General features: G+C 31.2%; 3 long non-coding RNA genes across 7 annotated transcripts; all 3 read left to right on the top strand.

The window, feature by feature from the left end:
- The first annotated feature begins 290 nt into the window (after nucleotides 1-290).
- LOC107359923 (uncharacterized) lies at nucleotides 291-14,220 on the top strand. Of its 5 annotated transcripts, none has more exons than XR_016199705.1 (12): nucleotides 291-605; nucleotides 697-828; nucleotides 2,252-2,350; nucleotides 2,493-2,636; nucleotides 3,792-6,160; nucleotides 6,231-6,306; nucleotides 6,394-6,992; nucleotides 7,601-7,703; nucleotides 7,933-8,105; nucleotides 8,177-8,297; nucleotides 9,599-9,918; nucleotides 10,726-10,950. It is a non-coding gene; the product is annotated as an uncharacterized LOC107359923 (long non-coding RNA). The 5 variants fall into 5 exon arrangements; XR_016199708.1 differs by lacking the exons at nucleotides 291-605; nucleotides 697-828; nucleotides 2,252-2,350; nucleotides 2,493-2,636 and adding exons at nucleotides 11,397-11,569; nucleotides 11,977-12,102; nucleotides 12,555-12,614; nucleotides 13,411-14,220 and having other exon boundaries at nucleotides 5,095-6,160; XR_016199707.1 differs by lacking the exons at nucleotides 291-605; nucleotides 697-828; nucleotides 2,252-2,350; ... (2 more) ...; nucleotides 6,231-6,306; nucleotides 10,726-10,950 and adding exons at nucleotides 11,397-11,569; nucleotides 11,977-12,102; nucleotides 12,555-13,184 and having other exon boundaries at nucleotides 6,852-6,992; nucleotides 8,177-8,368.
- A 435-nt stretch (nucleotides 14,221-14,655) lies between these two features.
- Nucleotides 14,656-16,191, top strand: LOC149093381 (uncharacterized). Its single transcript, XR_016199710.1, has 3 exons — nucleotides 14,656-14,790; nucleotides 15,047-15,173; nucleotides 15,501-16,191. It is a non-coding gene; the product is annotated as an uncharacterized LOC149093381 (long non-coding RNA).
- A 3,127-nt stretch (nucleotides 16,192-19,318) lies between these two features.
- LOC112538603 (uncharacterized) lies at nucleotides 19,319-23,424 on the top strand. The gene is made up of 2 exons (XR_003081809.2): nucleotides 19,319-22,435; nucleotides 22,523-23,424. It is a non-coding gene; the product is annotated as an uncharacterized LOC112538603 (long non-coding RNA).
- The last annotated feature ends 939 nt before the right edge of the window (nucleotides 23,425-24,363 follow it).

The following is a 24,363-nucleotide window of genomic DNA, read 5'->3' as shown; positions in this document are numbered from 1 at the left end:
TAATGTTTGTTATTAAGGGTTTTCATAATCATTATCAACAACCATATTAGGAAAGTTTACAGTTTTTGTATTCCTCCATTGGTTAGGTTACAATTGAAGAATCATGTTATTTGTTGAAAATTTCAACTTTAATCAATCAAATGTTACCTGTAATCTAAGGTTAATCAAATTAATTAATATTATATCTAAATAACCTCAAGTTCAAATTGTGCGCTCACTAATTTTTCAGCCAACAGTTTCACACTTTTGGTTAACAGCTGATGTTTGGAGGGAAACTGTTAATGCTGTATTAACTTTTCCACTTCATTGTTTGGCTGCTTTGTGGGATTCATTTTAAGTCTTGTTAATTAATTTTCTCTCTGTTTAACCATTTTGAATAATTATTAAGATAATCAAGGCTTTAGGTGCTTTCTGGTCAATTTAATTAATTTTATCAACACAATGGAACCAAGTAAATTAATTAATGGAGTAACCTTTCTTTTACTTTCCGTGACCATCAACAGTGTATATATCTTGATAACTGGATAAACATTTTTTAATGACCTTTACAACAGTCCATATTGCTTGATATCATCAGCATTTTAGCAAAATTTTAGTTAAATTAAGTAAGTAAATCATTATATTATTCAATTAGATTTCCTTTTTGCTTGAAAAATCACGTTTTTTAACACATTCTTCACTCTTTTCATGTTACAGAGGATACATATCAACACCACCACAGCATGGATTGGGATGAGACTCAAAATCTGACTTCAACTCTGAATTTTACCTTTACCCGGCTCAAGATGTGCTTTACCATTCATTCAATTCAGGCTAAAGCCTATTCAGGTAAAGGGATTTGGCTTGACGATCAAACCATAACACATCGAATCTACTCTGGACTCTAAAAATTGATCTTTGGTGCTTCGATCGGTCCCCCAATTGCTAGCTTCTGGTACTGATAGTGATGAATAAATTATCTTGAACTGGAAAAGCTCATCCCTCGGATACGCGTTCAATACATGATTAACAATTAGACTGAATGTTGCTGCTTATTAACAGTCAGTTTACAATGTTAAGGTCAAACGCATCAGCCTTTTGAATGACTGATTAGTTTGATTCACTCAATACTACCATGAATCTAGATATATACATGTATTAAATTACTTTGACCTTTAATGTATGAGGATAGGATGAAGAAAACCATTGGAATTAATAATTAAAGCTCAATCTAATTAAAATATCATTCAACCTCTTCTTTCTGGTTAACCTCAAGCTCTTTTTTTACCTTACCTTTCATTACACTTATAGTCTTGATATCCTTCAGGTCATTTATTGATGATGTTAATCATCATCTTCATCAGCATGATGATCATCATCAACAACTAACATGATTGTGAACATAATAATAAAACACTTAATGAACAAATTTGCTTACTACGTTTTGTCTGTTGACTAATTAACAATTCAATTGATTACAAACTAATTTTACTTGATTGATCAACATTTTGTTTTTGCTTCCTTCCAACCTGAAGGCTAATTTTGATGAATCAGTTTCATCTTTAAAACATCGTTAACTCCATTTAGACTGATTACAATTTACACATTGATTTTTAATTTGTCAACCAACTGTAAGTATTTTCCCACTGAATTTGAATAAGAATCAAATTGTAAATTCAAAGCAAAAGTGACAAAAATTTGTTCAACCATAAGTTTGAGAATAATGTAAAATTGAAATATCAATCGAATTCTTGAGGTTGAAATCAAATTACACCAATTGATTTACTGTCCCATGAAATTTTATCCATAAATGAATAAATTTAGATACAATTTTGACGATAATTAGCGCTTTGACTAAATTCAATTACACCTTTTAAGAGGCCTCAAATTAGTCAACTTGTAACATTTTCAGCAACCTTTTGGGTTAGACAAGTAGCTTGACAATATAATTTTGAAATTCAAATCAGTCAAATTTATTCAAATAAATCTACAGAATTGAACCAAAATTATTGACCATGAAATGGGATTGGCAAGTCAATTGTATCAGAAATGTTTCACCAAATAAGAGTAAATAAAAAAGCAATTTACATTATTCTGTTTAATTAGTCAACTTGAATGTGAGATGAAGATGGTTGACAATGGTGAAGTCACTAGAAACTACATTTACATTAAATAGCCTTTTGTTGAACTGGACATTTTCAACTCTATTTAAAAGTGATTTAACCTTAATTATCATCTAATATAAATTTAATTGATGAGTGTCTTTCAATAGTGAATGGACAAGCAGCAGTTGATGAAACACCTGATTTTTGCCTCACAATGTCAATTCATTTTCAGCTGGCTTTCCTTGCCATCCTCACCATTGTGACCAGTAAGTGCTACCATTTTTCAGTCTATGATTATAACTATGATTATGAGTTTATAACCTAAGTGTCATCATCTGATTGATGTTTACATCAAAATAAATCAACAACAATCAACTAAATTTGTTTATTTTTCATTTTTTTATCCAGTTGAAGCCACAACACGAGATTACCTTTGATGGTTGCTGCTACTTCTCATGGCATTTTGTGAAAGACTTTTGTTGGCCTGTTACTTTCGGCTTCCATCTTTTTGTCTCTCTCTCTCTAGTCTTTCTTGACCAACTGACCTTACCGGTAAACATGATGGACAAAAGTGATAACTTGAGATAACAACAAGAGCAACAACAAAGTGATTGACCTTCTCGGCAACCTTAAAGTTAACATCAATTTTTTGCGTTCCACCAATTTTTTTAGACTGAGCAACTTTTCAAGCCTCAACAAAGTGGCCTATGATCTTAACGGATCTTTTAACCTTGATCTTTGCCCTTCACAAGATTTATTATCATCATTCATTTCTCATGTTGTTGTTGCTGCTGCTGTTGAATGGATCATTGAAGATTCAAAAAGTGATCATTGTGATGATGAAGACAAAATGTATTTGCCTTGTAATATTAGCTTGTCTGGGTTATGTTGACTGGATTATAATCAATGTTACTGCGATCAACTTATTTTACCAGCCAAATGTAATCTTTGGACAAATGTTGTTTTAAAAGATTCAATTTTAAGACAACTTTTGTCCAAACTGTTGGCCTGAATGTTTTAACCATCAAACGGGCCTATTTGCAGTTTCCCTGTTAATTGGTGAAAATGTTGATAAAGGTACAAATGCAAAACAGGATTCCACTTTTTTTGTTTGAAATCACCTTTTCTTTATTCAACCCAACAAGTTTGATGATGAAAATGATGATGTCTATCAAAGATTTACTTCATGGTTCATCAATTACCTTCACTTGAATCATTTAAAAGTACACATTCAATTATTAATTGCAAATGGATGATCAGTGAAAAAAATAGAGAAGCAAAAATTCGTAGTTAACATTCATATTCTGACAAGCTCATGAAGCTATTTTACTTCTGCCTTTATCTTCATCCTTAACTTTTCTTCTTATTTGCCCAGACATTTTCATCATTATCATCATCATTTTATTTTCAATAGAAATGATAAAATAACCTTTCATGTTGAATCTGCTCACAAACTGAACATGAAATGTTTTCTTTACTTCAATTGATTAACTCTCACTCTCAATTGATAATCATTACATCATAATTACATTGTTTACTTTCTGTTTACAATTAGTTCTTACACCTTTGATTGATACATTTAATTTATTTGAAACCTTTCAACCTTCAATCAAACAGCTAACCAAGCAAAACCAGTAAAACAAAAATGCCTCCAAATCAATTTGAATATTATTCAACTCTAATTATTATTTCTTATCATCCATTCAGGTTGGCCAATGATACCAGCTATTAACTGGAGCATGAATTACCATAAAGTACAATCAAAATGAACGGGAATGGACGAGATATTACAAATGGCCCGGGCAACCAGCTCTAAACATGAACACCTAAACAGAAGAAGAAAGAAGAAGCTAAATTCAATCTTTGGTCTTCTTTGTTTTGCCTCGCTTTAAATCATCTTCTTCATCATCGCCATCTTTTCGCTTTTTACTCGCTTCAAGTAATGTAAAAGTCCCGTTCACTGTAATCTGAACATCTCAACGAAAGTCTAATCATCTAAACAATTCCAGTCAAGGGCCCAGCCCCTTAAGGGTCTAAGAATCTCATCATCATTTTTCTCACTGGGTTTCCACTAAACTGACAACAAGAAACAACCAGTTAGTTGAATGAGCAAAGCCAAGGAATGGAGAAGAGAGAAAGCAAAAGAGAAGAAAAAATTGGTCTTGACTTGGAATGACCCTTAAGGGTAGGTTTAAGACTGGGTTAAATGGATTGCTGTTGAGTTGAAGGGAAAGTAAGGAAGTCAGTCCAGTCAAAAGCTGTCTCAATCGGTCAGAGGTCTCTCTCTATCTTACCAGTAAACGGTGGTTAGATGGTGATCCACCATAGGATATGATCAGGATGATATGGATGACAAAGGCCTGGATATTATTAGTTTAAACTATTTGATTGGAACCAAAGAAAATAATAACTTAGACAGAGGCAACCGAAGCAAGTTGAAGAAACGGTATGGAGCATTTACCATGGACCAAGAATATGGGTCCATGGGAACCAGAACTAAATGAAACTCTTTTTTTTCTTCTGCAAGTTTGACCAAAAAAAGGATAAAATCTCAAGATTGACATTATCAACTGGTAAAGATGAACAAGAAACCAAATAACCTGCAGTGAAAAGGCGAACCAGAAGAAATGGAAGGATTGAAACAATCTTTTTTTCCCTTGTTCTTGGGCCTACTTGTAACGCCCATGTAAGATTTTGGTCTAAAGGAACCAAAGAAATATTTCTCTTCAACTTACATTTTTCTATTGAGAGGCACAAAAAGGAAATTTTAGCCAAAGAAAAAAAAGATGAAGAAAAATGTTGCTTGATAATATCAACTTACCTGAACATTTTTTTGTGATGTGTTACCTCAACTGTGTTAATAAACGATGGTAAAATCGTATCAACAGCAACAAACCAATTGGCACCTAACCCAAAAGATTTCACAGTTTGACTGTGCATTACTATTATTTCAAGTTTTTAACCTCAAAACCAAGAAGAGTCAATTTTTTCACACCTTTTACACTTTAACAATTTCTATTGCCTATTTATTTCCATTCCTTTACTACAAGGTAAACTGGCAATTATTGTCATCACCAGATCCGATGTTGACGCTGATAAATGTTGCTAAAGTGGACCAAAATTGTCAAAATTCATGTTTGGCAACAACAACAATGTCAATAACGTAAATTGAATGATAACATGGACTTTTAGGTGAACCATTACATCTTGAATGGGAAAGCTAAAAATATCTTATACTGTCCTTTGCTGGTTCAATTTTGATGTTAAAATGCAATCAAAGACTCAGAATCTGATTGAAAACAATGATAACAATTGAATTTTGTTGACTGTTACCCATTTCCGAATCACATAAATGTATTAAAACACAAAAGGAACCCAAGACCAAGAGCAAAAAAGTGCCCCAAAAAATTGACTTTTTCAAGGAAAAAGAAGAGGAGAAGAAAAAAGTAAAATAAATGACCTCAAGGCTTTTTCCCATATTTACTTTGAATCCTATTATTATCATTGCTATTATAATGCAATATCATATCATCTGATGACCACAACAAAGTGACAAAGTGCCAATAACTAAAGGTGGTAACATGAGGTTAGACACTGAGTGAGCCACAAAAAAAAGTACTGGACATTTTTACCCAAAAATAAAGGCAAAGGAGAAGCAAGATTTTAACCTGACAAGAAACACTAGAGGAACGAGATAAAGCAAGTAAAGTGGTCACTTGTGTTAGTTAAGAGAGGTCATTGGTCCAGGCCTATTCTCATCTCTTTCTTTTTGCTCTTACTCAAGTCAAAGGTCCTTAGGGGAAAGGTCAAAATGATTGCGGATACGAAGCCAGCAAAAAAAAACAAGAATCAAGTTATACCTTAAGAAATGAGGATAACCTTGTTAACCTCACGAACTCTCTTCACCTTTTCTTTGAGATTTTACCTTAAACTTAAACTGACTCTCTTTCACTTATCAACCCGTGTGACCTGTCTTATGGCTTATCTTCCGTGAAAAGGTCAAATCTTAAAGAGGAAACCCTGAAAACAAAATGTAAAGCCAAGGTTAGGTACAATAACATCATAGCACAAGATAGGTTAAGTTTGTGTAAATTTTTGCCGTTAACCGCCAAATTTGGTTCCTAATGGTTTACTTGATTTTTTTAGGTAACACAAAAAGGCTCATAGATTCAAGTTTAAATGATTAAACAACAATCAACATTCACTGTTTTTTATGGGCAAGGTAAGGGGCTCATTATTATCAACCTCAGAAAACTGTTTTTTTTGTAAAGCTTACATTTTACATACGTTGGGCTTTTTTTGCATACAGATTGAGAGAAACCAAAACCTAATGACAGTTATGATGGATACAATGTTATACAGTAAACATTGTTAACCTCCTAAACATATTATTCATATTTTACATTATAATAATAATAATGCATAATATAATAGTCTAAAGAAATCATTTAACTTTTTTTTTACTTTATCCTAAATTGTAACATGTTCATAACAAAAATATTTATCTTTCCTTTTCAATACAATGGTGAAGATGGTGATTTTCAATTGAATTGAAAACCGTTTTCACACTTTTCTTGCAACTTGACAGCATCTTTGTCATTGATTTTCATCAAAATACCCTCTATCCTTCCTAATATTGACCTTTTACTCTGCACTGACCACGAGCCAATTCATTTTTCATTATTAATGTCCAATAATTTGATTGACGTTCAATTGTTTGAAAGACGCGCTTCACAATCATTGGCTGACAATTTAACCGCTTTTTTATCTTTCTTGAGATTAAAGCTGGTTGGTAAGTCGCTTTTTTAAGCTCGTTTAAAAGTTAATTAGCCTTTGGATTTGTTAATTGTTACAAACTGTGGTTTTATTTGCTCGTCCCTCAACTCTATCCTCTATGGCTTAAAAAAGGTAGTACATGTTTTATTAACTTGATTATCTCTTTCAAATAAGATTTACATTTGGATGATCTTTTTTTTGTTCACATTTATTATTTGTGCCTAAGAGAGTGTGGTTACTGCTTTTTTGGTTAGTCATTTATCTGAGGTTAAGCTAATCCCTTTGATGGTTAAGCTTGATTTGGCCAATATAAAGAGTCAATCTGACCTTTTTTCAAGGCTTGTACAAAAAAAACATGGCTTCAACTTTATAGCCAATGAATCAATCTTATGAAATCTCAAATCTTTATTGGATTGAGCTTTGAAAGCAAGCGAGGAGTTAAATAAAATGGATCAACCATTGGTTCCTCTTTTAATCCTCTTTTAGTTAAAAAAAGTAGCTAAGTAATGTGAAAAGACCAACGAAACTGAAAAGGATAACTCAATCTCTGTGATATTTCTATCCATTATAACTATTAATTCAACAAGAAAAAAAAGCTAACCTCAAAGTCTCTTCCACTTCTTATTGATCATCATCCTTTTTGTTAATCTACTCACTCCTATTTTATCAGCCTTCTTTTCTTCCGGAAAATACACTTCTTTTTACTCATTCAATTCTGTTCTTGACATTGTCCACAAAAGATTTGAATCCCCTTTGATTGGAAAAAAGAGTCCAAAATCTACAGATAGCCAGCCAATATCTTCATCGTCACCTTTATAACATTTGTATTATCACATTGCAAAGGTAAATATCGACATAGACATGTATACAAAACCAATTTGCATTTTAAAGGCAATATCGTAATGCTAATATCTTCAACTGAACTTAATCCTACTTGATCAGTGTTAAGTATTGAAGCTTATATCAATAAATTTATCGATAATACAGTTTTAATAAGAACCATTCTTTTCATGAATACACCTCTTGATAAGTGAATTTTCAATTAATTACATTTCTTTTCTCTTTTTTTCAGGTGATTCATGCTTTAATCTGCCAAAAATCAATCACAATTTCGGATACAAGAAACTGAATTTCATCTCATGCTAATCATATTTGCGCTGTTGCATTATCTGTTGATTACTTGAGATGCATATTGAATCGTGAAAATGTGTTTGTGTGTCTAATCAAAAATAAACAAATGATTTGGTGAGTAAAAAAAGTAAATCCTAATCTCACGGGAAACTAGCTATTAACTGTTGATTTTTTTATATTTTCAGGTTGATCGTTGAAAGGCTTGAAAAAAGGAGAAAGTTTATTGTTAACGTGACTTTATGGATACAAAAAGCATCAACAAAATGATGAGAAAATACCTTGGAGAAGATTATTTCCACCATAATGGTAACCATGATGATGATTTTGGATGATGATTGAGTGACAATCTTCTTAACTTATTTTCCATTGGAAAATAGGTAAACATCACCAAGAAAACAAGGAGTTATAAGATGAAAATAAAAGAGATGCAAGTTCATCGTCAAGTTATCATCTTTGTATATTAAAATAATATACAAAAGTAAACCTTTCTGCTTTACAAAGATAACATTGAATGTTGTATCAAAAAAACGTAAGAAAGCTAATTCATAAAACATGATGAATAGCATAATAATGTTTAGTCACTCTGAGCTTTTCTGAAATTTTTTCTTTGCCATCCTCATCTAAACATCAAATATATTTAAGAGTTGATGATTTAATTTAATTCTTGCATTTTCTCTATTTTCTTGCTTTTCCTTGCTTATTAATTTTGATCAGAAGTAATAACATAACATGATTCAAATGAATCCATTGTCATAGTTGCTGTAACCAACATCAACTATTCACTGTATAAATCATTTGTTGGTGTTAAATTTTTAGCTCAAGATTTTTTAGCTTGTCCTGATTGAATTGATTGAACTAAATGGTAACCATTTAGGCTTGCTAATTAAGTTTAGCTTTTGTTTAAACAGATGAACCTTTTGAACATGCTTTACTATGTTAATGTATGATTAAAATAATTGTTACCCTCATGTTTAACTAATTAGTTTTACCCTCTTAAAGGTCAATTAGGTTTTACTTGCAAACTCCCTTTGACCTTACCTTTCCACCTTCAACCTTCTTACAAGATGATAAACTGTGTCTATTTTGTTTTGTTTGGCTTTCCATGATGCCTTCAATAATAAGACTTTTCAGTTCAACAATTAGTTTAACCATAAATTCAAACAATTTTACAATTTTTGTAAATTTGCTGAAAACCTTTTGTCAAGTAATGCCATCTTGTGTCAATTGCAAATAGGCATATTTACTGTTATTAACATGTTTTAATGGTAAAAATAAGCTGCTATTGTTTAGCTTTTAATTTTAATCGACTTTGATTTTTTGTCAAATTACACTCATCTATTGGTCATTGAATTTTGGTCAAAAAAGCTTTGATGTTTTGTATTGACACAATTTAATTTGATGATTGTAATGTAATGTTAAAGAGATGCTTTCATTGTTTCTCTTTTAACCAAAGATCAGTGACGATCAAGTGATGCTATAAGTTAAATTTGTTTCACGGTTCAAAGTGTTCATCCTTTGTTATTAATATCTTCCTCCATCATCACAATCATCATCATCATCTTTGCCTTTTCACTTTTTCACTTTTTTACTTTTTTTCTTCATTCCAGTGTCCAGAGATTGATTGTTGCCGACTCAAATCCCATTGTATGCCAAATTTTCATCAACAAATAACCTAACAATCTGATGGACTCTTCATCTCTTCTCATCCTCACTCTCTTTTCACTATCTCTTCATCTCTTTCCTTGTTTCTCTCTTCTCTTCCTTTTCCTCGGTCTGTTTGATTTGACACATTTTGTTAACCGCATCTTATCATCATTTTGACCAAATCATTTTCAGTCCAAAGGATGCTCTATACCTTTTTTTATCCACATTTATGTATCTACATTTCACTTTATTATCTGGTTTGCTATGAAATTTATGTCAAATGGTAAGATAACTTTTATTTTTTTTCACTCCCAACATATTCCTCGTCATTTCATCATCCTTTCCTTTCCAATGGTTATTTTTACACCCTAACATTTCAACTTATTCACGGTTACATGTTTCATTCTTATACCTTTTATTTATATATTGTTAAGTTTATTATTATGATCAAATTCAGTTTTATTATCGTCTTTTATCCAGTGTTAACCTTCTGTTATACTCATTCAAATCACTTTTCAAGTTTTTTGCTACTTTATCCTCATCTTTGCTCTCTCTCTCTCTCTCTCTCTCTCTCTCTCCCCAAGTATTTTACTAGATCATTAGGCCAGGATAAAAGGATCACACCTCATCCTCATCATCATCACCATCATCTCTTTCTATCTTCAATTGACTCCTCTTCAGCTAAATCCTCTTTCCTCCACCTTCATCATCATCTTCTTCATCTTCTGTCACACAAAGCATATTATTGATAAAATGGATTCTCTTTCATTAAATTGCTTTGGATTTAACCAAATTGTACATATTACATATGAAATGTTGTCTGTCGGTCAACCAAATATCAAGTTTATCAAACATCTAATATTGTATTCCTTTTTGTTCAGCTTCATTGTTTCTCTCCTCTTCAATTCATCTTCATCTTCACTCATCCTCTCAATTCATTGAGTACTTTATCTGTCCTTTCACAGACCAAAAACAGGAGAGAGAGAGACAAAAAAACTTCAGATTCAATTACAATTCAACCAAAGAGAATCCATTTTACAATTTTATCACCATTTATTAACCATACTTTTGTTTAATCCAACAATCCCAGCAAACATCAGATAATTATGGAAGAATAATGTTCACCAAACAATTAACCAATATCCATGAAAAAAACCAGATTCAAGAATCATATTAACAAAATAGAGTCAACTTATAATACAATAAATTTTAATGACGATGACAAAAACGATACAGCTATAATGACGGAATCAAATTGCTTGTTAATAAAGGACTGGGAAGAGACAGATTAACATTAAACCCATTTTAATCCCTGGTAACATGAAAAATGAATATTTAATCATTGATGATTGAAAATGATGATGTTAATTAAAAAAACAAAATGCTACATTAAATTAATGAAGCAAATTGACACTAAATCCTCTTATAAGATTTACCATTCTGTTGACAGCTTGGACATCATTTGATCACTTTAGCATTACATTTAGTGAGAACTCATTACACCTTGATCAGTTCATTAACTAACTAATATTAATGGACAATAATTTACTGGAGAAGCAAAAAATTTTCATTATAAATTATTAGCTTTATACAACAGTAGCTGTGTCAATGGGGAATTGTGATAGGATTTGTTTGCCGACTATTTTGTGTGCTTTTTCCTGACAAAATCAATTTCAATATAAGTTGATTGTTACCCATTTTTGATTGTTAGACAAATGTTTCACTTTTAACTCTTTTTTTCTCTCTCTCTATCATTGACAGAAACAAATTGATAATAATGGACAACCAGGAATACCAACATAATAACAATAATCATAACCACAAGGATGATATACATAATAATGAATCTGAAGGAGTATCCGATGAATGGTCGTTTAAAGATAATAATCAATTGACTTTCTTTTCTGTTTTTATAAAAACACAAACAAAAAGCGGTCAGTAACTCTTTTTCATCCTTTACTGACCTCAACCCTGATGGGGTTAAAATATCTATTTATTGTCACAAAAAATATGATTATCAATGAATAGAGGTTGAGATTGAAGAAGATGAGGAAGAAGAAGAAGAGAAGGAAATGATTTGCCTTTCTAATATTGTCTTTTTTTTCTTCATCTTCTTCTATCAATCATTTTATGTTTTCAATTTGTTATCAAATTGTACATTGCATTGTAAATTTGAAGAGATTTTCAATGAAAATCGTGCGAAATTTCAACAATGATTAATGGATAGTTTAATCGATAACTGTTGATTAACTTTTAATTGCCTCTTAAATGTCTTTTGTGTTGTGCTCTTGTTAACTCAACTAACACTTTCTTTTGTTATCAATATTTTATTTCATTTCAGGTCTTAAAAGGTGTTTCCAAGGGTTTCGTTGTGATATTTCCTGTTTCCTATTTTATCAACTTTGAACTGATCAGGATGACGATGACGATGAAAAGGAGAAAGGCAAAAGAAGTGACAAACCAAAGTGTAAAGTTGCTATTATTATGATCAACATGATGATTCTCCTTTTTTTTGTTAAACAGATGGAAGAAGGCAGAGCAAAAGATGTCAGGAAGGATGTTGGATAAGATGCTGGGATGAAGATGAAGATGGTTTACAAGATGATGGAAAAGAAAAGAAAGAAGATGAAAATGATTATCAAGAGTAAATGTTGTGAAGTGGAAGGATGTAATAATGACAATAGACAATACATATAAAATGTATAGATTCACTTGATGATGACAATTGACTTTTCTTCATCACCATCTTCAACTTTATCCACAAACAGTCTCTCATCTCTCTTCATCCCTGGATGATGAAAAGTCACCCACAACAAGACTTCATCTCATTTTCCTCTCTTCACTAACTCTTCTTCTTCCTCTTTTTTCTCTCTCTTTCCTCATCTTGCTCTAATCCAATTAATGAAATTGATCTTTCAGATTGTGATTTACTTGAAATTCCGTTGGATTGGAAACAAATGGAGTCAAGAGATACAGAAGGCATGATCAATTGAAAGTGACTACAAAACATTGTTCCCAATGAACTCTCCTCATCATCTAAACATCTCATCTTGATCTTCCTGCTAACCACTTATCATTTGCGTATCCTTCAGATCCCCTCCTTTTTGATTTGTTTTGTTTTTTAGGTTCATTCCAATCGAGTTGGATCGTTATTAATGTAAAAATGAATATTGATTCGATTGGAATGAAACTGAAAACTGAACAAAATGAACCTTTCCCTTGCCTTGGACACCTTTCATAACCTTCAACTTGTTTGTTGCCATTACTCAAATGAAAGGGTTAACCTTTAATGAACCTCAATCATCACTCTTTAAGATGAAACATTTTTTTTCTCATTCAGCCTCATCTCAACCCTCATTTTTCAACCTCTTTTCATTCAACTTTTTTTTCTTGTTTGCTTCCTATTTATCTCCTCTAATGCAATTCACTTGATGACCATCTGTGTTCATCTTCTTATCCTCTCTGATTCCTCGTCCTCCCTTTCATCGTCATTATCATCTTTATATCTCTTAATGTTATCCACAAAATTAAAATAAGGCATCAATTTGATATACTCTTTTCACCACAAAAGAAGAGCCCAAGCTTTCATCATGATCATCATTCTTCTTTTCCCTGATTAACCATTGACTTCATCATCATCTCTGGTCGTCTCTTTCCCTATTTACATCATTAGAGCAACATTAGAAAGCAAATGATGTTGACCAGTTTCATGTGTTAATGAGAGTCACCATAATAATAACTTCATTATTTATCTTCTCTACTTTTTTTTATCCAGAAATGCTTTGTTACAATTCCAGTTTCCTCTTTTTTTTCACCAGTAAGGTTACTACCAATCTTATTGTTTCTGGACAAATAAAGGCAGAGGGAAATGACGATGAAGATGATGGTGGTTAGGAAGACTGATTGCTAAAAAATGATGAAAACCTCGGAACCTTTGGTTATTAGCATGTCATGTGGATGGCCAAAAAGGGATAAAGATGAGACTGATAACATTGACGGTGTAAAGCTCATGATTGTATAAGAGTAACAATGGTTACTTGGATGGTCAAGATATGTGAATAAAAAAACAAGGAGAAAAACAAAGTCACAGGAAGATGATGGAGATGGCGAGAGAGGCCAAAAGACAGTCAACCAATCTAATGGACAGGTCATTTGGATCTATAGATTGTTATTATTATTGTTGATCATCTAATTTAGCCTTATCTGATGATAACAAAATGCTAATAACAACAGAGTAAAGTTGCAGGCTCAGATTGGTGTAGGTTAAAGGCAATATGAGAAGATGATTATGATCCATATGAGGAGGACAGAGAAGAAAAAAAAGAGGAGAAGATGAGGAAGAAAGAGGTTGATAAAGGCCAAAGAAAAGGGCAAAGTATAAAAAAAGATGGCGAGGATAAAAAAATATGAGAAACCACAATTTTTTTATCATTTGATTTTGATCTATTCTGGTCCGTTAAGCCTAGAATTGATAAAAGTCAGTGTGCAGAGAGAGAGAAGAGAGGATGAAGATGAGGTTGAGAAAGATGATTGAAGAAGAAAGTAAACCAATGTCCGATTATATTAAAGATCATTCATCCATTTTGTCACTTCTTTTTTCAATTTCCCGTTGAACTGAGTATTAAAAAGCCACAAGAAAAAAAAAGATGAAGGAGAAGATGATTATGATGAAAAGGAGGGAAAGATGATTAGAGATGCTGTGAATGATGCTGTAATGATGATATCTAAAGATGCCAATGAAAGGAAGAGTAAAAATATGAAAGATAAAGATAAAAAATGAGATTCTGTTGCAAGGATTTGTCTTAAATCTCTTAAACTTATTTCATTTAATACTGATTAACCATTGAAATGTGATGTTCAAATGTTGTTGATATTGAGGCTTGAAAAATATATAAAAAAAAAGGTAAAATTGAATCATTGATTGATTTGTTTCAAGTCAAAATGCTATTTGTCTTGATACAAACAAATGTACACTTAATCACTTTAAGGTTAAACTTGATCTTACTAATACACTTTGATCCATTTCTTTTCTTCCTTTTCATCCTTATATACCTGAATGGATACGTTTACAGCATTTTAAGTTGAAAATGATGATGATGATGGTAAAGCCTAATAATATTGATCTGGACTCATCAATTAAATTGACTGGAAAAGAGTAAGTTTTATAAACTGTTTTCATGAAAATTGAACTTCATTTTTTGTCTTCTTCTTCTTCTTCTTGGTTCAATTTTGGTTTGTTTAAAAACTTGTCTAGATTGTCCCATGAGATGAAAATGTGAATGATTATAAGGATGATGAGGATGATGTGATGTGTAAAAACATAGCAGAATACAAGAAGATGAAGAAAAGGCACAATCATATCTTGTCCTCTATTAACTTTTATCTTCTCTTTTTTCTTGTCCTTTTTTCAGGATTGAAGTTAATTTTTATCGACGATTGATGACCATACAAAAGGACTCACAAATCGGAAGCTAGAGATGATGATGATGACTGTAAAGATTTAAAAGATGCTGAGATGCTGATGGTTTTCAATGAGAGGCAAGCGAAAAAAAAGAGTAAACAGTTGACAAGATTATTTCCTGTTTTTCAGCGCAAATGTTTCCAAATAAAAATCCATTGATACGGATCATGAAGTTTAGATTAAAGTTAACAGCAATTTGTTTCAATCATAACCAACTATGGATACTGAGGATGATCACCAACATGATCACCAACATGATCAACATCATAATCATCATTATTATTATCATCATTTTAAGGAGTTAAAAATTTTCCAAGAAACATGTTTCAATGGTTTCAAGCTGTGCTTGGATAAGCAAACATGGAATTCATTTTTTAATTTCATCTTTTCTCTTTGTTTTTTAGATTCATCGATAGATTGGCTGCAGAGTTGAGGAAGGATTATCAAAAGGTGGAAAATTATCTGTTAATAACTATCCTTGGTGAAGTTGATTATAATCAATGTTAATATTCATGTTCAAGTTAAGGATCTGATTATTGTCAAACGTTGTGGTTATGATGGTAATGGTGATTAGACAAAGGAAAAGGATGATGTTAATGATCAAGAAAGATGCTCAAAAGTCTGAGAGTTCAACCTTTTCCATGTTATGACCATTGTTGACCAGAATCAATTCAATTCAATGAGAAGGCAAAAAAAAGTGAAATGAAAAAAAGCAAGTTCATTTGGTAGCTAATCATTTCAAATGGTCATTTGCAACCTCTTTGAGTTAGTCAATAGTTAACATTACAAGGGTGAATAGATAAATCTTTATGACATTTTCACTCTATTTCAATTTGTATAATTCAGTAATGAGTTCAGGTAATAGTCAAACAATAAACGGTCAACATTAACATTAAGCAAATGGTGCAACTTGAAAATGGATGGTTAACCAAGAATCACTGATTTCAATGTTTTCAGCCTTCAATTTTAAACCAATTTAATTGAATAATCGATATATTTGGAATGATTAAGAACAGTTTTAGTTTTTGAATGGAAATTTGACAAATCAAAATGCTAGGTTGAAACATGAATATCAATAAATAGCAATTGAAGTTGTATTAAGAGTGTCTTTATTTGTGGATTACATGAAGTTTATATTAATATTTGAAGACAATAGCAATCAAAGCTATATAGAGTGTTGCTGTGAATATTTGATTTGTCAGATCAAACAGAGAGACAGAAAAAAGCGTTCAGATACTCTCATGAGATATGGTTCAGTGTATTTTTTTCTGTTGCTTTGTTTTCATTGAACCTTTTTATGACAAGAAGCAACTAGTATTCATCATACTCATCATCACTCTTTCCGCCTTAATCAACTAACTAACTGTTTAATTGATGCCTAAGAGAGAGAAGGAAGAAGCAACAATGAACCAACAAAAAAAGTTACAGCGGTAACAGCAAAAGCAACAGCAGCAACCACAAAAAAAGCAGAAGTCAGAGACAAAATGTCACTTTGATGACAAAAACAATATCACCAACAATCGTGATGAAACAAAAAAGTTGATGATAAACTTAATAAACAAGCAAAAGAAATGAGCAAAAAATGAAAATGAAAAGTTGAAAAAATCACAAGAGACGATCATTTTTGACATTTACAATTAGAGTTGGTTAATAACTAAAACTAACACATTTTGTCTCATTTTAATCAAAGCTCTATAATCATCATTGCGGTTCAGTACGAGTCAGGCCTCAAGCTGTAAATATTGCAACCTAAGGAGGTCTCTCTTGTCCCATCAAACTAAGTTTACACCCAAGCCTTTTGTACGGAGAAAATGAAATGAAAATTTCTTTTCTTATTCCAATCCTTATCATGATCTTCAATATAATTTTCACCCTGACCATCATTATATTTATCATTATTTAAGTGTGATTAGTCAAAGTTGCCTCAGTAGCTTGACTGGTAGCGTAACCTGAGTAAATCACTTTAGTCCCATCGAGCAAAGCTTACTGTTAGACCTTTTGTAAGTCGAATGCAAAGTCAAATGTAAAATTTTACTCTCGCTATTTTATTCATCTGTACTTCCTTCATCTTTATCATCTTTATCATCTCTATCATCCTTATCTTCTCGACCCTCCTCTTGATCATGTTATAATGTAATTATAAACGTTTCCAAGTGAGGAGTAAAAAGTCCCAGTCTTATGAGTTTCGTGATTTAATTTTTTGCTTTCTTCTGCTGACTTTCACTGTCTTTGCTAAATTGTTTGAAAATAATATCAATTAAGATAGAGAGAGAGGATGACAAATATACAGCACTAACTGTTGCATCCAAGTGTAAGATGAAATGATGAAAAGATGATGATGAAGAGAATGGGAATCAAAATTTGATTACAATGTTGAAAAAATTAAGATTTCCAGTTAAACCTTATGTTTCCTTGTTAAACTGAAAATGATGTTTCATTTGTTTCTCTCCCTTCATCATTCAATTGTAATGAATTGTTTTGTTTTTTAATTTAGATGAAAATGATTGCAATTGCTGTTACCATGAAATTAATTTTTCTTGAGAAGCTGTTGATAGTTTGGTTTGTTAATGTTATTACAACAATATTATCATTCCTATTATTATTATTATTATTTGATTCTGTTTCTTTCATTACTTTTCTCCATCCTCCTTTAATGGTTAATGGTTTAAACCCTTTGAGTCTTGTTGTTAATAATACAAACAACCATTAATAATCTTCTAGTTATTTTCATTCAACCGTTAATTTGCCTGTTTTTTTCATGATTATCATCATCAACAACAACAATCATCACTTTAATTTTTGGCCCTTTACGCTTTCACTTGTACAATTTTTCCCTTTTCACTTAATCACTTTTGTATAATCAAACAATTAATTGTCAACAATCATTCCGTGGTCAAGTTGTGCCTTTTGTTCCGGTCAATTGTAACTGCAATTTGTCAATTTATCAATTAACTAAACAACCATATTGTTGCCCTAATCAATTCAACTTTCACTGTTTACAGTTGAACAGAAGCGCTTTTATTCAAATGTGTTAAAGGTTGCCATTTGAAACAATTGATGATGAACACTTGACAATCAAATTACCTTGATTTAATATAAAGTCAATATCTTTCCAATTGGTTTAGTCGTTTTATTTCAATTCATTTGTTTTGTGTGATTTGAAGGAAATTATTTGAAACAAATGATTTTTTATCAAGTAAAATGATGAACATTAATGATGATAAAGTAAATAACTATTATCTTCAGCTTTCTGATGTTATTTTGTCTTTGCAATTTTGTTATATTATATTTTGTCTTGTTGGTTAATCTAGATTGATTGTTTAAAGTAGATCATCTTACCGCAATTTAACCAGATACAATAATGGAGCTGAAATAAAGTGTAATAAGCTTCATTTTTCTTGAAAAGCCTTGGAAAGATGTTTTCAAGTGAAAAAAAGGCACAAAAAAACAAAGATGAGGATGAAACAAACAGTTAACCCTCTAGTCTTGTTGTTAAGATGATTAATGATGTAAATAAACAAATTTTTATAACATGAGTGATGATCATTTTGTTTTCCAGTGTGATTATCAGTTTATATAAGATGAGCATGGAATGGTGAAGAGAGAGAAAGATGAAGAAACTGTTCGCATGAAAACCAATTGTTAACTTTTCCTTTTCGCCATTTTTTAACCAATCATCATCAACATCATCATCATATTAAAGTCCTCTTAATTTGCTTTTTTTACTATACCAGAGTTTATCTATCAATTTGTCTTCTCTATTCTTAAAAATTTATATTCGCCGAGTTTTCTTTTACCTCCTTTCATCTCAACAAACATTTATCATTGATAAGGAGAAACAGTTTTAAAAATGAAACAACTTCAATCTTTCAAAATTGTCACCATCTTTTTTTAACAATTACAAATTGTTATTATCACTGTTAACCATCACTCATCTCTAACTAGTCATCACACTTTTCACTCTTATTTTCACCTTGATTTGGTTGAATGAGCTCAAGATTACAATTAACTGTGCTCATGTTGCATATTTCAATTATTTTGTGTAAAATGATTACAGTTATCACAGTCAACTTGGTATAATAAGATGGTTAAGATTCACAAAAACCTCAAAATATGTTAAAATAAAATCCAGTTTAAGTTCAGTCTTTGAGTTTTAAATAAAAGATTCACAGCAACTAATAAATCTTTACACAGGTAAATTAGAGTAAATCAGCAATTTGGAAAACTATAATTAAAATTTAACATTATAATTCAATGTAAAATACTCGTCAATCTTGTTGTTGTTTGTGTTGCCCTTTTCAGTCCAAATGTGGCGTTATGGTCATTTATGGCGTCTTTTTTAAAATCATTATAAATCAATTGCAAGCTTTACTTTTTTTTCACTCAATTTGATTTGAAGACACACACACACAATTTATGATTATTACCACTATTTCAAGAGTGATTACGATGATTGGGATGATCATTATATACTGTAACTTCAAAAAGATGTAACCACAAGTCAACTGGGAAAATCAATTGATTTCAAAGGCGTGAAAATTTAACTTGAAAATACATAACTGCAAATTGGTAAACAAAATTGGCCTTTGCTTGGTTTTATTTCATCTCCTTTTTTTTGCCATGCATTTACGGATATTTTTATCTACAGATTTATTATTATCAAGGCTTCAAAATAATAATCATGATAATAGCAGTGATAAAATGATGTTATTGTAAAAGTAAAAAGTTGGATAACTTATTTTTATTTAAACGCGTGTGTTTCAAAAACGCGTGCTTCAATACAATAGGAAACGTCTTGGTTTTATCATTTTTTCACTCAATATTGACTCAGTTTTTTTACTCGTCTTTGCTCATATTGTTATCATTTTTTACCATTATATTGTATTATTATGATTATCAATATTGATATGAATAATATTGTGAAAATCACTTGAAATGGAGAAGCAAAATGACGAGAAAAATGGTTTAGACTGTTGGTTGATGGTTGGTATGTTTTGGGCTTTTTTTTTAAAAAAAAAGAACCAAATTTTGTACCATTATTATTGTAGATTTATTGATAACAATGGGGATTCCGAGCTCATGCTAACAGCTTATTGGCCTTTATCGACCTCCATTTATTGTTTTGATTTATTAACATTCTGTTCAATCGTGATATCAAATCTCGGTATTTTTGTTCCAGCTCAACCTTCCAGTTGTATTACCAATTTTCAAATCAACTTTGATAGTCAGGAATGGTGAAAATTTGCATCTCCAACTGTATGTTTTGTAATTGCTTTAATATCTTCTCATTAGCATTTTACAATTAACCTCCGCAACTTTATTGTTAACATTTCTCCTATCCTCTTGGTGTCATATAAGTAACAAAAGGTTTAATGAGATGAAAAGATGTGAAACGTAATTGTAACTTGAGTAAGAGAGTCATAATTAAGAGTGAATATGCAATTGTAAAGTTGATCTCAATGTTGACTGTCGTTTTTGTTTGCCTTCACTATTAGGGATCCAAAATTAAAGTGTTAACCAAAAAAAATCATGGCACACTAATCATGGTTGACATACATCAGGGTGAATATCAACTGGATAAATCATCATGAACAAAAAATGTAATATCTGGTTTATTCTGGTTTGTTGTTGTTCAGCTATTTGCAGTTGAACGTGTAAAATATTTGAGTGTTACCAGAGTCGATGAGTTATTACCCAAAAAGGATCAGATAATTTGTAAGGTAACAAAAGGATAATATTGAGTTTGCAGTTTTTTTGCACTTCTTTGGTGGACATATTTTGTTGTTTTGTTACTTTTAATGGACATCATCATCACCATGTTCAGAATCTTGAGTTAACTTTGGTAACTTTTGGGAGTCAAGATAAAACAATTATCATTCGTCATCATGAGAAATCTTTTCCATTTTCGTCTTGATTCTTTCATTTCGAGTTTAACTGAATAATGGTTAACTTGAGTGTACAAAAAGACAACTGCGAACAAAAGCATTCCAAGTATTTTGTTGATGTTATGTTGTGGCTTTTGTGGTTGTTGCTTGACTCTTGCTGATTCCGAGTTTGTCATTTTTTGGTAAGCTTTACATTCTTACCAAAATATTTACTGAAATTGAATTGAAAAGAGATGATGACAGTTGCCTTTTTCGCTTATTATTGTGATATTATTACAAGTTACTTGAGGTTAAATGATTTGTCTTGAAAAGATGTGAATCAAAGAAGAAGATGGTAAAATGAAATTCTCTTTTTTTTCTCTCTCCTCCTTTTCTTGGCATCGACTTTTTTTGCTCATCTTCACTCCATGAATGGACGATTATGTTTTTCATCATCTTGCTGGTTTATTCTCATGTTATTCTGATAAATCACTTCACCATGAGGGACTTATTTATCAATAAGAGAGTCACACTAATAGAGAAACAGCATCATCAACAATAACAATAAAGATGAAAAAATTGATGAACAAGAAAGTGACAATATTTTATCATTCTGTGTTGATAAATGAAATGAAAAACAATCAAATATAACGAACAGCAAATTATTTCCATTGGTTTCTCCAGCAATTGAACAATAATTGACATTCTATCAGTAATAATACAGCACTAAATTGTTATTCGTACAGCAAAATACACACAATAAACCATATTCATTGATCAACTTTGCCCTTAGAAGTACCATGTAATAAGCTTCATGTTATTCACCAGATCAATAAAAGCTTAAATCTTGAAATGTTGTTTCAGATTCTAGTTAAGGTGAAACCAGCTGAAAATTATGATTAACTCAGGAATCATTTCCAAGAAATAAACCACATTTTTGAAGTGTAACAAGAAGTCAATGAAAAAATCTTTAACCACTAACTGCGAATTTGTTTCAAAAGTTTTAACCATTCAATGAAGCAGTAAATTTAGTTAGAATGATTAATATGATGAGCCAGAAGAAACAATGAATCAATTGGGTGAGCTGATAAATCAATCAAGCAACAGCAATTAAAACTAACAAAAAAAACAAAAGACAAACATTACAAAATTAACAAATTAAGCTTAACATGTGTTATGAAAGAGGGAAAATTTCCCTCTTAAACTGTTGGCCTGGCAATGGTGAGGGGAAATCACTACATTGAGACTTGTAATTGTGTTAACTCATTGAAGCTTAGCAAAGATAATGAGAAATAATTTCAAGTCAATTAATTAACCATTTAGTGGTTCAATGTTTATCCTTCAGTTTTATATTTATAAATACTTATGTTTTAACCATCGGTGGATTAAAATATAAGCAAATAACGGTGTTATAGACGACAACAATGGACGTTTGACCATGAAAAAGGAATAAGTGAAACATGAAACAGTTATATGTAAGTTTATTTTTGTTTCTCTTTCTTTTTTCTTCTCTTTTGCGTTTTTCTTCATTTCCATTTTTCTCTTCTGACATTCTAATTCAGTTACCAAGGAATGATGTGTAATGGTTGTTACTTTGTTCCCCATTGGCAGAATCGATTATCATTGAAGGACTCTCAAAGGACCATTGGACATACAAAAAGAGAAAGAACAAGAGCAAAAGAAAAGAAGATAATGTTGCTACTGCTGTTTCTGATGATGATGATGATCCAGAAGAGTTACATGGGTCCATGACACCCTAAAAGATGTCCTTAATGAATTTATCTTCTTCAATTTCACCAACAATCTCAGTGTTTGATAACATAAATATATATATATATATATTGGGTGAAAGAAGTTATTCCGCCTTCTCTATTCTTCTGGATCATCATAATACAAGAATCGTCAAAATGGACATACACAAACACACCAAATACGGATGAATCTCTTTTCAAGTAACAATCCATATTGACATATACATTTATATATATAATATACCTTTATTCACCATCTATTTAGCATATTATTTGTATTATTATCAACCTCAAGTGTCATCCAGTTTTGTCTCTTTGGCTTCTCAATTGAAACAAGTTGTTATCAACAGCAAAACCAAGCATCTAAAGAGGAAAAAAATGGAAACCATTTCATTCATAGAAAACTGGAACTTTTATTATATTATCATCGTTATTATTAGAATTATTTTTAATACAAAACCAGCTCATACCAAACAGTTAAAATGGAAAGCTAGAAAAGCGAGGAAAAAAAAGTTAAATGTTTTGTCAGACTTTTGTATCAAATATTATTACATGAATGATTATCAACAATGAAAGTGTTTCCAGTGTAAAGTTAACACACAAATTTTGGTTGTGTGATAAAAAGGCTGTAAATCCTTTTTCAATTCACTTTTGATGAACAATTTACAACTCTCAATTGTTTAATTGGATTAAATAGCTTTGAAAATTTTTAATCCTTGATGATTTGGTTTCATGTTAGCATTCGCATTATTTATTTCAAGATTGATTTCGCCAAGTGGTTCAAAAAAATTTACTCTAACTGGCTGTTGCCAATTTCCTTTGATTTCACTAAAACTCAAATGATATTGATGATTGATTGAAATATTGAGTGATTGATCAAGTGCAACAATTAAAAATCTTATTGCAACTACTAACCGAAAAAACGTGATCAAATTGATGATAGACTTGATTCAAAGCCCAACAAAACCAATGCTTTAACCAATTCCAAGACGAAACTCGTGATAGCGTAAACATGAAAAGAAAAGGAATCGCAAGATGAGAAAATGAAAAGTTGAAATCAAATTGATTGGCAACAATTAACTTAAAAGTGTCATTTGACAAAAATTTACTAATCCAAATGTTGAATGCAAAAATGAACAATCAAAATAAACGTGAATAAGACGTCTAAATAAACCTTAAACCTTGACCAACCAAGCAAGCTTTAATGTCGATCTAAATCAATTGAAACTATTTAATTTCCAGCTAATTAACAATCAGATTGATGAACAAAATAAAAGGCAATTGATTGAACAAGGCAAACATGCAACACAAATGCATGAAAGTAAAGATGAAAATGGACAAGATTGAAAGAAGAAAGGAAAGCGAAGGAAGATAAAGATGATTCAGGAAGAGAGATTCGGAAGATTGAGATGAAAGCTTTTAACATTTTTTTTCATGCAATGTCCGGAGTTATCAGTTAAACCAGTTTTTGATTTGAAAAGCATAGATGAAAGTATATTTATGCGTATAAATATATATATTTTCTGGGAGGATCATCATTCAATTTAGCCTCTTTTCAACCTTTCATATTTTTTGTTCATCTTCATCACGGTAAAAGCATCATCCTCTGGAAGATCAAACCATTCAGTCATGAGAGTCAAACATGTTGTCGT

This window comes from Tetranychus urticae, chromosome 3 (genome assembly GCF_039701765.1).
Source record: "Tetranychus urticae isolate SD_2017Ah chromosome 3, NJAU_TeUrti_SD_1.0, whole genome shotgun sequence".
Classification (NCBI taxonomy): domain Eukaryota; kingdom Metazoa; phylum Arthropoda; class Arachnida; order Trombidiformes; family Tetranychidae; genus Tetranychus; species Tetranychus urticae.
Note: the sequence above shows the minus strand (reverse complement) of the source record. Positions and strands in the feature narration are given on the sequence as shown.